Source organism: Alexandromys fortis, unplaced genomic scaffold, assembly GCF_014885135.2.
Source record: "Alexandromys fortis isolate MF-2015 unplaced genomic scaffold, M_Fortis_MF-2015_v1.1 scaffold_155, whole genome shotgun sequence".
Taxonomy (NCBI): Eukaryota; Metazoa; Chordata; class Mammalia; order Rodentia; family Cricetidae; genus Alexandromys; species Alexandromys fortis.
The window spans coordinates 4034788-4047053 of NW_026068052.1; the positions used below are offsets into that span (position 1 = coordinate 4034788).

Sequence of the window (12266 nt, forward strand, 5' to 3'; positions counted from 1 at the left end):
AAAATGGAAAATAGTATAATTATATTATAATTTCAAAAATCAGAAGTAATAAAATATTTGCAAACCAAATTAAAAAATACATTAAAAAGATTTTTCACTGTGATCAAGTTGTTTTATTATGTAATAGAAAACACTTGTCCCTACAAGTATTCTATTTCTTTTCATTTACTTTAATTAATCAATAATTCTGTTCTTTTCATCCTATTAGATTTAAATTTACTATGAATGTTAATTATATTTGTTTATGGTACATTTAAATTTACATTTTCTATAAAAATTTAAAACAAAAGAGCTTCATTTATTTCCTAGCACTTTCATTATATAATTATGGAAGACTTATACTTCACTGTTATTACTGAAGCTTTGTATTGTTTTTTTTTTTTCTGGCATTGGTGTCAATCATTATTTCTTACATTCAAGTTTTCTTTATGGTTTGATTTTTATACTTAATTAATTCTTTACTCCCAGGGAACTCACATTTCTGTAGTGAGGAGGCGAGCAGGTCTCCTTTTCGTCCTGCCCGGCTCCTGAATGGCTAGCTTAGCCCCAGAAATAATAACACGGAAACTGTATTCTTTTAAACACTGCCTGGCCAATTATTTCTAGCTTGTTATGGTCTAACTCTCACATATTGATTAACCCATTTCTAATAATCCGTGTAGCACCACGAGGTGTTGACTTACCTGGAAAGATTCAGCATGTCTGACCTGGTGGCTGGTTCCATGGCCTCTGCCTCACTTCCCTTCTTCCCAGCATCCTGTTCTGTCTACTCCACCCACCTAATTTTCTGCTCTATCAAAAGGCCAAGGCAGTCTATTTATTAACCAATGAAAGTAACACATAGACAGAAGGCCCACCTACATCAGTGTCCTTATTTGAAAACTTTATTCTGTACTTGTCCTTTAGTATTAATTTTCTTAGTCCCAGAATCAATGAAATATGTGATGTCAATGCATTCTGGCATCCAGTGTTCCTTGTGGAATTTTACATGCCAAATTACTTTTCTTTCATTTTTTATAAAATATATTTTTTATTTTTTAAACCTAGAGACTCACTTTTTCATTATATATCCAAAATTCATGAAGATTTAGATGCAGATTTTCTATACCATGATTCTCATTCTACTATATTATTTTGTCATTAGTCTATATTGTATAGGAAAAGAAATACTGAGAAAAAGATCCATTGATAAATATACCATAAAACAGAAAATTCAGACATTTATAGCTTAAAACCTACGCTGGATAAGGTATATGATTATGGCTGAGGAAACAAAAAGAATACAACTAATCTATCACTCCATCAGCTCCTCTTCAAGTACTGAGAATCCACTTGATGAATTCCCAACAAACTTCTAACTTCAGACCCATGAACTTTGTCTACTGTAAGATAGGACATTTTGCTGTTGGCTGCAACAATGTTAGCCACTCGCACAGCTACAGAATCTGGAAGACTGGAAAACTGGAGTCTCAAGTCTGGTACTGGGGTGTTATTTAGATTATCTGTCTTCAGAGGAGCATTATCATCATAAGTGATCTAACTTCATTTAAAAATGTACATATATGACTGTGTATGCATACATATATATAGTTACATATCACATGTAATTTTACAAGAATATTAAATATTATATATTGATATATATGATATATAAAGAAAGAAAACAGAGCACTGAATTTAAGAGGAACATGAGAGGGCTTGTAGAGTGTAGAGGGGTTGTCTTAGTGTTATATTGCTCTGTAGAGACAACAAACAAGGAAAATCTTATAAAAGAAAGAATTTAATTAGTGGCTTACTTATAGCTTCTGAGGGTTAGTACATTGTCATCATGGCAGTAAGTAGGCAGGAGTAGTGCTAGAGCAGTAGCTGAGAGCTTTGTATCATGATCTGCAGGCAGAAGGCAGAGCGAGAGCAAGAAGAAGAACATGTGAGTAAGGGGAGATGGCATGGGCTTTTGAAACCACACAAGTGACACATCTCCTCCAACAAGATACAGCAACTCCAACAGGACCACACCTACTAATCCTGCCAAATAGTCCATTAACTGGTAACTAAACATGCAATATATGAGCATATGGAGGAATTTCTCATCCAAACCTTTATAGAGGCGAATGCTGTAATTTTGTTTAATTAAAAATGAAGCAAATTAAAAGACACTATGCAGAGTAAGTAACAGGTTTTAGGAGAGAACCAATTATTGTTACTTTACTAGATCACCATAATTCCTAACTGTATTCTAAAACATATCCTTATATCCACAGATAAGTGTAGATCTCACCCCACCTCAAAGAAACTTCATAAAAAAATATATACAACTACAGAAAGCCATAACAGGTCATAATACAGAGATCAATCTATTTTGTTGATGTCTGACCCAATGAACAGATATGGAACACAAATTATGTACCTGTAGCTCAGGGAACATTAAGGAAGCAGGAACACAAAGATTATAAGAACCAAAGAACAAGAAATTCTGATATGAGATTGCATTTCCTAGAAATAACAGGGAAGTTTCATACAGGAAACCTCAACCATGTGGCTGCCTAAAGAAGACCTGAATAATGATAATATCAGGTATAATAATGAGAAAGAGGGAATCTCAAAGGGACCCAAACCTAGTGAAAAATTATAGTAAAATAATGACTGCAAAGCAATGATTCAACTCATCTTTCATGGTGAACCTGAGTTTAATTAGGACTACTTCAGCAACATGGATAAGTGGTTATTTACATGATCATGAGCAACTTATAAATGGTTGCACCACTCAAGCAAATACCTCTACCTCTGTTTCTCTAAAAAATTATCAATTGTCTATAAGTAGATGAAAAATTGAAGAAAATTTCCTAAATGTAGAAATAGAAATCTCATACAGAACAAGAGGTACACAAAATAGCAAAAGGACAGGAAAAGAAACAACCTACATTGTATTACAGTTAATCACTGAAATTACAAAACAAAGAAAGTATACTAAAAGCTACAAGAGAGAAGGGTAAAGTCAAATGGAAAGGCTGGTATATTTGAATAACAGTTGGCTTTTTAACTATATTTTCAATGTATTAAAAGAAAGATGGGTTTCTTTTCAACTCAAATTCTGAAGGACAAAACTGCTAACCTAATCTAATAAACTTACCCAAACTATCTGTCTTAAGTGAATTGTAAAACAAAAACATTCCACACCAAAAGAAGGTTAAAGGAATTCTTTACTCTGAAGAGAATGACAGAAAAACTCAGTGGCTAATGGAGGAAAATATAAATGATGCTTAGATATTTGTTATAGAAAAGAGGACATAAGAGTCTCCAAACACTACAAAATCAATAAAAGAAGCAATATACACTTCAATAATAACTCTGAATATTCTCTCATAAAAAGACACAAACTAGCATATTGAATATAAAAACAGAATCTCTCATTTTACTGCCTCCAAGAATGGTATTTCTGCATAAAAATAAATTATCTTCAGGTAATGCTAACCAAGCAGGTGAATGACCTGTTTGACATGAACTTTAAGTCTTTAAAGAAAGAAATTAGGGCTATTGCGAAAAGTGTTGTTTCCCTGATTTCTTTTTAGATAGTTCATCCTTTGTATATAGGGAGGATACTGATTTGCAGAAGGGGGGGTAGTTAATATTGTATCCAGCCACACTACAAAGGTGTTTTTCAGCTTTGAGTGTTCCCTGGTAGCATTTTTGGGGTCACTTAAATATACTATCATATTATAAACAAATAGCGATACATTGACTTCTTCCTTTCTAATTCATATTCCCCATCTCCTTTTGCTGTCTACTCTAGCTAGAACTGCAAATGCTACAATGAATAGACATGGAGAGAGTGGAAAACCTGATTTTAGTGGAATCGCTTTGAGTTTCTCTCCATTTAACTTGATGCTGGCTGTTGGTTTTCTATATATTGCTTTTATTATGTTTAGGTATGTTCATGGTTTGTCTATCTTGTTAATTTTCTCCAAGAACCAACTCCACTTTATTGATTCCTTACAATGTTCTCTTTGATTTCTACCCTTAGTTTGGTTATTTTCTGTCATTTACTCCTCTTGGGTATGTTTGCTTCTTTTTGACTAGAATTTTCAACTGTACTGTTAAGTCACTAGTGTAAAATTTCTCCAAATTCTTTATATAGGTACTTAGTCTATGAACTTTGCTTTTAGCACTGCTTTCAGTGTCTCATAAGTTTGGATCTGTTGTGGATTCATTTTCATTGAATCCTAGCATCTTCAATTTCTTTATTACTTCCTTGACTCAGTGTCAATTCAGTTGACAGTTGTTCAATTTCCACGAGTTTATAGGCTTTCTGTAGTTTCTGTTCTTATTGAACTCCAAATTTAATCCATGATAATCTGATGAGATAAAGTAAGTTATTATATAGTTTTGTTTCTATTGATACTTGCTTTGTGAGCAAGTAAAAATAAGGCATATTCTTTTATTCTGTGTGAAATGTTCTCTCAATATCTGTTAAGTCCATTTGAGCACTTGAGTCATACTGCCTGCTAGTTACCTTATTTCTCCAAGAAGAGTCCCAGCAATGGTCCAGCATCCATAGTGTAGAGTGTAGCAGGAAGCAGAAGCCTCAAACCAGACCAATGACTCATTGCAATGAACACTTACGAGTAAAGATAGATATCTGAACTAAAGGCATACCGTATGACTCACTGGGCCACACTAAGGCTTCTACGCCGAGATTTGTTTAACTTGTTTTTTGTTTTAGTTATTGTTTGCTTGTTTTGGTTTTTGTTTTTCAGTTTGTTTTATTTTGCTTTGTTTTGGTTTATTTTAAACTTTTGTTTCAGGGGATTTTCAAGGGCAGAGGACAGAATCCTGAGATTCTGTCTCTCTGGGGTTTGCCTTTGCTCCTCTCCCCGCCATGCCGTCTCAGTCTACCCGAGAGTACTGCATTTATTAAACACAGGCATTGTTATTTGGTCTACTCTGGTCTAATTGGAGTTATTTGTGCCAGAGGAGTGGCTTTTCTTAAGATTAAACCAAACAGTGATAATAGATTCTTTTTTCACTAGCTCCTGGAAACTTGCTGGATTTCTAGTACTACGCATGATTTCCCTCCTGTAGAATAAGTCTTCAGTTTAGACAGCTAGCTATTGGTTGCCATTTAAATTAGCATGTGATTGTTATTTCTTGCACCTTTATGAATATTTTGCCATGTTGGAAACCATTGTAGTCCATAGGTGTTGTAGCTGTATAGGATTGTTTAATTGTTTGCCTTTCTTAGACCATTGTACAATTTTTTTGTTCTTTGTTTTTATTTTTAGAACCAAGAAAGCTAGACTGCAGCAAAGAGGCATTCAGGTCAGAGCTAGCTTGAGTCATCTGAGTCTTATGTTCTAATTATGTGGCATCTGCAGTGATAGGGTCCTGAACCAAGTATTATCCTTATACCAAAAGTAGATAAGGATTTAACAAAAATAGGAGAAGTATAGGCCAATCTTCCTAATGATGAAGGGTGTAAAATTCTCAATAAATATTTGCAAACCAAATTCAAGCACATCAAAAAATATTATGAAGTAGGCTTAATTTAAGAGACACAGAGATGGATCCATATATGCAAATCAGTAAATATAATTCACTATTTAAATGGACTCAAGGCCAGAAACCATAGGCTGTGTCAATGGAGAAAAAGTCTTTGGCAGATTTCTACATAACTTCACCTTAAAAGCAATGGAGAGAATAGGTATGGAAGGAACACATCTCAACAAAATAAAAAATATATATGACAGACCTATAGTCACCATTCCACTATGATCTGAAATAATAGTGTATAGTATACAGTACCAATACCACACTTGAAATCTTAGCTAAAACTCGACACAAGAGAATAAAATTTAAAAAATGCAATAGAAATGAAAAAGTCAAAATATCCCTGTTTTCAGGTTATAGAGTTCTTTATAATGGAGATCCCAAAATCTAAATTAAAAAGTCCTAAAGCTGGTAAACACTTTCAATGAAGTGGCATGACAAAATTAACATACCAAAACCTGGTAGCCAATTTGCATATCAAAGAGAAAGAAACTGGGGGAATCAATACTTTTCATGGTAGCTTAAAGGGTTCATTGGAATAAACTTAGTCAAGTAGGTGAAATTCCTAATGAAATATTTCAAATACTGAAGAAAGTAACAGAAGAAGACATGAGAAAATAGAAATACCCAAGATTCTGGATTGGCAGGATTGATATTTTTTAAATGACTATCCTGTTAAAATAGTCTATAGATTTGATGTAATCCTTACTATAATTTCAACATACCATACCTCATAAATTGAAAACTAATCATCTTAAAATTTGCATCGATGACCAAAACAATTCTAAATAATATAAGCTTTTGGAGGTATCACTATTCCTGATTTTGAAGTTCAGTAGTTGTAAAAACAGTATGTGTTGGTACAGACGTAGACACATTGATCCGTGGAATAGGACTGAAAATCCAAATAAAAGTATATTCACCTATAGTCCCTTGAAGTTAAAAATGAAACCTAAAACACATAGTGAAGGAAAGACATCTTCAACAAATGACACAGGACAAACTGAATATCTGCATGTTAAGAATAAGACTTGATCTTTGTTTCTCACAGTATACAAACATCAATTATAAATAGATCAAGGAACTCAATGTTAGAAATGAAATTCTAAAACTTCTAGAAGAGAAAATAGTGAGAGTACTTCAGGAAACAGGCTCAGTAAGGACTTTCTGAAAAGGATCCTGGCCACAAATTAAAAAAAAGACCAACAGTTAACCAATGGGACCTTATTAACAGACATTTTTACTGTAAAGGATACTTTAGAGTATAGACATAGTACAGTAAAAGCAATTGATTGTAGACTCAGGCTACAGAGTGGAAAAATATTTGAGAAATATATACCATAAGGAATAATGCATTTTCAAGAAACCAGAGACTGTCAACCTGAAAGATCAGTACCACATGTAGGATAGTCTCCTTTTAGTTCTTGGCTAGAGGGATCGAGAAACGCTTTTCAAAACAATACAAGGCATTACCATTTCTTGCTGTTGCCCACCAGTACCTGGAGGTCATACCCTGTAGTTGAAGAAACCAAATGCTCTGATAACACTGTATGGAACAATCAAACTGGTACTGTTCTGGAAGCTTGCTTTCTTTTGACTAGCTTTCATAGTACTTTAGCTATGCTAAAGTCAAGAACAGTCTAACCCTCCTGTGAAACTTTTGATCTACGGTAGTGTCTGGCCTGGAAAAATATGTCCATGACTGTAATAGTGGCATAAAAGTTATGAGAATTATAACCTCTTTTCTGGCTGAAATAAAGGTTTCCTAGTTAATAAGAAACATATTTTATATATTTATTTATTCATAAATATTTATAAAAATGTCCAAAGGACCCATGGCTTGGGAATTCTTTGGCCATGTAGAAGAGCATACTACAATTATTTTGCTTACTTAGACATACTATTAAACTGCTGTCTAAATATCCCTTTACCCATAAATTAATGTCACTCTCAGTTTAAATCAAAGTATTTTTTTTGCAGTAGATGGCAATTAATACAGCTAGCCAGAATGAAGAGAAAACATATTTGTCTTCATTCTTCAATATCACATCAAGAGATCCAGTTTTGGAAAGACTGATGCAAAATGATATCTTCTGGTCATAAAAGAACCATTGGGCTCATGATCTAGCAGATATGTTAGCATGCAAAAGGCATGAACAAGATCAATCTAGTCAAATATTCATCGTGGATAGAGAGGGGGCTAAGGAGGCCCCATATTTATTGAAGTTATCACCCTCCTGATAGGTTGACCATGCTCCGGTGGATGGCTCCACATCCATGAATGTACGAGCAGGACTAAGTGGGCTCAGTGGGTTATTGCAAAAAGAAAGACAGGAGAGGGGGGAGGTTTGGAGACATGACTCAGTGGTTCAACTCTCTTTCAGAAGGCCTGGGTTTAGTTTCTAGTACCCACATGGTGTCCCTCAACAATCTGTTACTTCAGTACTGAGGAAATTGATGCTCTGTCCTGGCATCTATGGTCAATATAAGCAAGTGGTTCATTTATTTGTAAGTTGGCAAAAATATTAATACACATAAAATATTAATAAATAAAATAAAATAAAAGTTTCATAGGGTACAGTATTCAAGAAGAGGTGGAAGAAATACAGAGTTTCACTGTGAGGGCAGAGAAAGAGGGCAAAGAGCAGAGATGTACAATTCAGAGGCAGCAGAGCGGGAGCAGCAGTGTTGATTGAAGGCTGCTGTGGGAAAGAGAAGTATGAGAGATGAAGAAGAGGCATGAAAGAAGTATGAGAGAATGGATAAGTGAGAGTGAGTGAGTAAAGAATGAATGAATGATGCAAAAGAAGTCTATATGAGAGTGAATGAGTGTGAGTGTGGGTGTGAGAGTGGTGTGTTTGTAAAGAGAAGTATGTAAAGAGATGTTGTAACTAGATATAGATATATGTAATTGGGCAGGAGAGAGATGTATGTTAAGAGAAAGACATTATTTAAGTTGAAGTAAAGAGAAGGTTACCATCAGGAAAGCATGTGCTAATTCCTTTTTTCTTAGATTATCAGCGGAAAATGTGTGCTTGTTTATTTTCTCCTCTGACAGTAAGGTCTTAGCAACCCTCAGATAAGAATTTTTCCTAGGTCCAGCTACTTTGAGGCTTTCTTTTTATTACCCCGGAGCAGATCTTAGGAGCTGGCCTCCCACGGTTCATGATAAGAAAGAAAGCTAAACAAAAAATGTAAGATTGGCAATAAGCTGGGCATTGGACCTAACCTGGAGTGTTGTCAGTATACTCAGTGACACTGTGCTGGAAAAAAACTGATTTTCTCTTTCCCCGTAGGAGGCAATTGCAAATAGCTTCTTGGTAAAAAGAACTTGGTGTCTACTTTCCCTTATCTGTGTTAGGATTTTGAACTTATGTGTACTGCCAGTCTCTGAGAGTTCATATACGCACCAGCCCTGCTGTGACTGGATGATGATGATGTCTTGGAGTTATCCTCTACCTCTGGCTTTTAAAAACTTTCTGTCTCTTCTTCTTCATAGTTCCTTGAGCCTGTAAGGGATCAGTTTAATAAAGGCATCTTAATCATAGCTGAGTGCTCCAAAGTTTCTCACTCTCTGCACATTGTCCAGTTGTCTGGCCACAGTTTCCTTTTCTTCATCTCCCCCCAGTTCCTCCCCACCACCTCCCCTCTGTTCTCTACATTCTCTCCCCCTCTTTTTATATTCAGAAAAGGGCAGGCCTTCCACAGATATCAACAAAATATGACATATCAAGTTGCAATGAGACTAAGAACGTCCCCTTGTATTAACCCAGTATGAGGAATAGGGTCCCAAAATCCAGTAAGCAACAAAGACAGCTCCTGCTTCCACTGTTAGGAGTCCCACAGTAGACCAAGCTACATACCTGTAACATATACTCAGAAAGCCTAGGTCAGTTCCATGTAGGCTTCCTGGTTGTTGGTTCAATCTCTGTGAGCCCTTATGAGCCCAGGTTACTTGATCCTGTGAGTCTTGCTGTGGTCTCCTTAACTGCTCTGGCTCCTATAATCCTTTTTTCAGATTGCAGGATTCCTGGAACTGAGCCTAAAATTTGCTTGTGGGCCTGCATCTGTTATGATTAGTTACTAGATAAAGCTGCTCTGATTACAATTGGGCTAGGCGCCGATCTGGTCACAACCATCCTAAAATCTACAGACCAAAATAGACTAGGTAACAAGGAATATTCATAGGAGGATGCCCGGACCTCCCAGGGAAGGAAAAATAGAAAAGATTTCGTGAGTTGACTGAAGGCAGGTGGGAATGGGTTTGGGGGAGGGGAGAGTACTGAAAAAAAATACTAATGGACAGTGGTGTATTTGGGGGACAAGTAAAAATCTGGTTCAAGGGATTCTTCCATGGATCTACAAGGATGACTCCAGCTAAGACTCCTAGCAATAGCAGAAATGTAGCACAAACTGGCCATCTCCTGTGATCCGTTGTCCTTTCTATTTATAAATTTCTGTGATCTCATATTCTATTGAAAGATAAAATTTCTTTGCTTTTTCTTTATTTTTTCCTTTTAAGTGGTCTACTTTTGTTTTGTAGGAGTGATTACTTCCTAACATCTTTGAGAATACTAGATATACTTGAAAACATAAGATGTTGCCCTGGAACTCATTATATAGACCAGGCGGCTTCAAACTCATAGAGATCTACCTCCCTCTGCCCCCTAAGTGCTGGGATTAAAGGTGCTGCCACTGTGTCTGGCTTTTATAGCATGTTATCCTATATGATCACCCTGTGTCTGCTTAGAGCAAGTGGATACCCAGCTTTCTCTGCAGTTCAACAGTATTGCTTACTTAACATTTCTCCCAAGTAATAGTAACCGAGTTCTCTAAAGATTCAGTGTGTTGGAGTGGATATATGTCCAATGATCAACTTCATTTTAGTGAGTTTGGGAAACAGAAGAGATATTTATGCGCTTTCAACTTAGACCTATGTGTTTCTTCCAGTAATTCCTAAGAAAGAGTTACTGCAGTGACAGTGAAATATGTTTTTTAAAAAGTGATTTTGCTTTTATTTCCTTCACATTAAGCCAATCATGAAATTTCACAGTAATTTCTGAGGTAGGGCAGAAGGAAAGTGTATTCAGAATGATCAAGGCCATGGCCTGGTTGGCCCGAGAAAGGTGCAAGCTGGAAAGGCCTAACTGGGGAAGCTGGAGGAGCATCAACTGCCTCGCTGGCAGGGAGGTGATGTCCCGAGAGCAGAAGAGCTGGTAAGCAATGTCCTCAGCTGCTCCCAGCTTCCGCAGCTCAATCAGGCCATCACCTGCCATGGCCAGTGAATTAATGATCAGCGAAGATGATGGCTGCCTTTGTCTGCTGCCCAGCCTTTTCCACACAAATCTGGCCCCCTTTGCTTCCTGCTGAGCCACCCGTTTGGCTTCCACTGCTTCTGTGAACTCCTTCCCGAAGGTCAGATATGTCAAGGACACGTCATCCTGGATGAGCCCAAACGCTGGTGCTCTCTCTGTGAGGTCATCACTCACCTGCCTGGAGACCAGCTCTCGCTGCGTGATCAATTCTCCAGCTTCAAAGCTAGCCACGACTGACTGACTTTAGGATCTTTCTGGAGTGATGGATAGCAACACCGCTCATCATAATCCTACTCGATTCTGGTATAGATATGAGGAAGCTGGCTGGCCACCGGCTGGAAGATAATGGGTAGTGTGATATTGACATTCTGCAAATCTTTGCTACCAGTGATGACTGGTACATTTTGTGGTTGCCAGCGGCAGTCAAAGATAATGAGAAAATGAGTCCCTCCCCCTACCACAATGTCCTGCACTCCACAGAATCGGTCAAAGATTAAAGCTGTGTCCAGCATCCACATTATATAAGACAGAGTTCATCATGCCTCCTGCAACTGCTAAGGTTAGGCCGAATTTTACAATGGACTCAAACACTTTGGCAGCCATGATTTCTTCTGTTGTAACCAATCACACCTGATTTCACCCTGACCTCCACAAGAATTCCCCAGCCTCGACTACTGCCCAAAGTACGTTTTCAAATTAAAATATAATTGCATTTTCTTGCTTCCTTTTCCTCTCTCCAACTTTTTCCATGTGTTCCTCCTACAACTATGCCTACGATCCCCTCACTCCCTCTCAAATTTGTCCTATTTTCTTTAATTATTATTACATATATACATAAATATTTATTATTACATATATACATAAATGTGCCTAAATATACAAATGTAACTAGATAAATCAATTTAGTGTTGCTGGTATGTATATGATTCTGGAGATGATAAACAGTTAAAGGCCTCGTTCATTCAAAAGACTAATTCTTCCTCTTTCAATAGTCAATTACCTAGGGTTAGTGAGGTCATGGGTCTTAGAGAATCTGAAAAAAGAACTTACTACTATGAACCTACTACTGCCAACTCCTTCGAAAGCTTATATTTATACCCATAGTTAAGTTTGGTTATCACCTCTTATCAAATAAACTTCTTTTTGAAGTAGGTGGAGATAATTACCAAAACCCGCAGCTTGTCAAAATGCAGAGACCTATTGATTATGAGGTGTCCAGACAAAATAAATATATCTACAATACAATGCACATTTTCACATAAGACTTAGTGGACATTGCAGAAAAGTGAACAGAAAGATTATAATAGCCAGAGAACTAGAATGCTCCTGTGAGATAATATCTTCTAGAAATAACAGGGAAGTTGCATGTATGATACCTCAATCAATAATATGGATACCTAAACACAA

General features: G+C 36.5%; 1 pseudogene; it reads right to left on the bottom strand.

Annotated features, from left to right (window-relative positions):
• Nucleotides 1-10511: 10511 nt before the first annotated feature.
• LOC126487071 (prohibitin 1-like) lies at nt 10512-11462 on the bottom strand (annotated as a pseudogene).
• Nucleotides 11463-12266: the final 804 nt, after the last annotated feature.